The 4,275-nt window shown below is 54.7% G+C and overlaps 1 non-coding gene across 1 annotated transcript; it reads right to left on the minus strand.

Annotated features, from left to right (window-relative positions):
• Nucleotides 1-505: 505 nt before the first annotated feature.
• TRNAS-CGA (transfer RNA serine (anticodon CGA)) lies at nt 506-587 on the minus strand. Its single transcript has one exon. It is a non-coding gene; the product is annotated as a tRNA-Ser (tRNA).
• Between the last annotated feature and the right edge of the window lie 3,688 nt (nt 588-4,275).

The raw sequence follows: 4,275 nt of genomic DNA on the forward strand, positions 1-4,275 counted from the left end.
ACTGTGCGAAAGAAGTTCACCATTATTTAACATCAACGTACGACGGATGACGGTCAACACTAATAACGGAGCGGCAGCCAAGGAATGGAACGCGTCCGAGAGGACGCCTGCCCGGGGAGATGGAGCGATGGAATGGGTTCGTGTGGGGGTGCTGGATGGATCGCCGCATTGCAAGTTAGTGATGGGGTGGCGGAGGTATTGGGGATGTCTTCATCCAGCAGTGGATTGATCACGGCTGACGTGCGATTTGATGGGAGTCGTTAACAGCGTGAGGATGGACGCGGCTCTTACCGATGATACTGTTTGAACACTGCACGTGACTTGACAACTGATGGAGCCAATTACACAAAATAAACGAGAGCATATGACAATACAAAGCACACGATACAAAAAAATCGCACTCGCCAAAGCTCACTTAATTGTGTACACACTTATGACTTGAATCGGGACAACATTTGTGGAATAAAAAAATTTGAGATGCATTCAAATATATATATTCTGAGCACGTCATGGACAGGATTTGAACCTGTGCGGGGAGACCCCATTGGATTTCGAGTCCAACGCCTTAACCACTCGGCCACCATGACTCCACGTGCTCCTCGGCTGACTCGGCGATCACGTGCATGCATTGCAACGACGACGCGTCGATTACGTTGCGATTAACAAAAAAAACCTTCAAAGGAAAAACGTATAAAGAATAGGCGACGTTTCGGGCAATGACCCTTCCTCACAGCACCTAACCTATGCTCAAGGTATGAGAATCTAATCTGGCATTTGTAAGAAGCAACGAATTATTCAACAACACTGTCGCCTTAAAATAAAATAATGGGCGACGTTTCGGGCAATCGCCCTTCATATAGTACGTAAATAAATAGAGTGGTCAGATAGCTCTTGAGTGAACAAGAGTTGGAGACTGCACTCAAGCTGTTATCCATTCCATCTCTCCGTGACCTCTCAATTTCTATACTAAAAAAGTCCATTGCCCGAAACGTCGCGCAACAACAACAACAAGAAGCAACAATCGGCACAAAAACAGTCGGTGAGGGGAAGACTGCCCACCTACGAAACGCGCCTGCCGTGCTCCGGGGTGCCAGCGCGGATCTCGCAAATCCGCTCCGGGTTTTTGCTCGGATTCGGGGTAGGGCTCCCCCCCCCCCTCTGCCATCAAGGCAGCAGCAGGCAGAGGCAGTCAGGGCAACTTGAATCCTTACGCTGTCAATTCTTATCACCTAATGATCAGCAGCCGGCGTGTTGAGCGCTGCCGACTCTGCGCGTCCCGGCTTCGGCTACCTGTTACGCGGCCACGTCTGGCGGCGATTGCGTGCGGATTGGCTCGGCGGTGGCACAAAAAACAGGAGGGACTATTTTCTGTAATAATGCCCCCGTCTCTCTTGTTGGATGTAATGAACATTGCGGGGTTGTGCGCGTGTGAGCGCGTGCGTGCAAAGTACGTGCGTGTGTGCGTGCGTGCGCGCGCGCGCGCGCACGTGTGTGCGCGTGTACAAGCGAGGTGTGTGGCGATTGCACACCACGATTTAACCACGACACCACCGCGTCCCGAACCGCACGCATGCAAACGCTGCAAAAACACAGATCTGACAACAATGGCCATTGTTGTGGCCGCCCCAAAGAAACCAGGCGAGATAAAGAGAGATGGGGTTTTTTTTTTAAACCTGCGGCAAAAATGAATGCACAAATCGGCCACACGCAATGCAGTCCTGCAGATTAAGGTGCAGTATTTATATACTGCATTAGATTCCCAGCACCGCAACCACATTGCAATGGGGGTGTGTGTGTCGCATTTGTACTTTGCGTGACATCTGCGAGTGAGATGGACTTCGTGTTGGGATGACATCGGAGGTGGTGGGGGGGGGGGATTTTGTCACTGGAAGTGTTGCACACCGGGGGAGCCCCCCCCCACCTCGCCCAAAATAAACCCCCCCCCCACTGCCCCCTCCCCCCCGCCCCCCCAAACATCACGCTGGTTTCGCACTGTTGGTGCCATTCACGCCACTCATTGGCATGACGTCAGGCGCGGTCCTCCACAGCCATGGGCAACCCCCCCCCCCCCCAGTACCGCCAGCCAGAGCAGAAACTCCTAAGGACACACAGCCCCCACTCCTATACTACAAGCACCCCCAATCTAGTAGTACAAGTCCCCCACTCCTATACTACACCCCCCCATCCTATACTCACCCCACTCCTATACTACACCCCCCACTCCTATACTACACCCCCCCACTCCTATACTACACCCCCCCCCACTCCTATACTACACCCCCCCCCACCCCCCCACCCTATACTACTCCCCCCCCCCCCCCCCACTCCTATACTACACCCCCCCCACTCTTATACTACACCCCCCCCCACCCTATACTACACCCCCCACTCCTATACTACACCCCCCCAACCTAACACACCCCCCACTACACCCCCCCCTACTCCTATACTACACCCCCCCCACTCTTATACTACACCCCCCCCACTCCTATACTACACCCCCCCCACTCCTATACATACACCCCCCCACTCCTACTACACCCCTCCTTATACTACACCCCCCCCTCACTCCTATACGACACCCCCCCCCACTCTACACCCCACTCTTATACTACACCCCCCACTCTTATACTACACCCCCCCACTCCTATACTACAACCCCCCCCCACTCCTATACTACACCCCCCCACTCCTTATACTACACCCCCCCACTCTTATACTACACCCCCCACTCTATACTACACCCCCCCCCACTCTACTACACCCCCCACACTCCTATGCCCTACCCACTACACCCCCCCACTCTTATACTACACCCCCCCACTCCTATACTACACCCCCCCCACTCCTATACTACACCCCCCCCACTCCTTATACTACACCCCCCCCCATACTACACCCCCCACTCTTATACTACACCCCCCACTCCTATACTACCACCCCCCCCACTCTTATACTACAACCCCACTCTTATACTACACCCCCCCACTCTTATACTACACCCCCACTCCTATACTACACCCCCCCACTCTTATACTACACCCCCCCACTCTTATACTAACACCCCCCACTCTTATACTACACCCCCCCACTCTTATACTACACCCCCCCACTCTTATACTACACCCCCCCACTCTTATACTACACCCCCCCCACTCCTATACTACACCCCCCCACTCCTTATACTACAACCCCCCACTATTATACTACACCCCCCTACTCTTATACTACACCCCCACTCCTATACTACACCCCCCCCACTCCTATACTACACCCCCCCACTCCTATACTACACCCCCCCACTCTTATACTACACCCCCCACTCCTATACTACACCCCCCCACTCCTATACTACACCCCCCCTCTCCTATACTACACCCCCCCCACTCTTATACTACACCCCCCCACTCCTAACTACACCCCCCCCCACTCCTATACTACACCCCCCACTTACTACCCCCACCCCCTCCCACTCTATACTACACCCCCCCACTCCTATACTACACCCCCCACTATTATACTAAACCCCCCCCACTCCCTATACTACACCCCCCCCACTCTATACACACCCCCCCATTCCTATACTCTAACACACCCCCCCCCCACCCACACACCCCCCCACTCTATACTACACCCCCCCCCACTCCTATCTACACCCCCCCACCGTTAACACCCCCCCCCCACTCCTATACTACACCCCCCCCACTCTTATACAAACCCCCCCCCCACTCCTATACTACACCCCCCCACTCTTATACTACACCCCCCCCCCACTCCTATACTACACCCCCCCCACACTCTTTACTACACCCCCCCACTCCTATACTACACCCCCCCCACTCCTATACTACACCCCCCCCACTCCTATACTACACCCCCCCACTCCTATATACTACACCCCCCCCACTCCTATACTACACCCCCCCCACTCCTATACTACACCCCCCCACGCTTATACTACTCCCCCCACTCCAATACTACAACCCCCCCCACTCCTATACTACACCCCCCCCCCCCACTCTTATACTACAACCCCCCACTCTTATACTACACCCCCCCACTCCTATACTACACCCCCCCCACTCTTATACTACACCCCCCCATTCCTATACTACACCCCCCCCACTCCTATACTACACCCCCCCCCCACTCCTATACTACACCCCCCCCACTCCTATACTACACCCCCCCACTCCTATACTACACCCCCCCACTCTTATACTACACCCCCCCCACTCCTATACTACACCCCCCACTCTTATACTACACCCCCCC

The sequence above is a fragment of the Petromyzon marinus genome, chromosome 51, assembly GCF_048934315.1.
Source record: "Petromyzon marinus isolate PM22_M1 ecotype Great Lakes invasive population chromosome 51, UKy_Petmar_22M1.pri1.0, whole genome shotgun sequence".
In the NCBI taxonomy this organism is placed as follows: domain Eukaryota; kingdom Metazoa; phylum Chordata; class Hyperoartia; order Petromyzontiformes; family Petromyzontidae; genus Petromyzon; species Petromyzon marinus.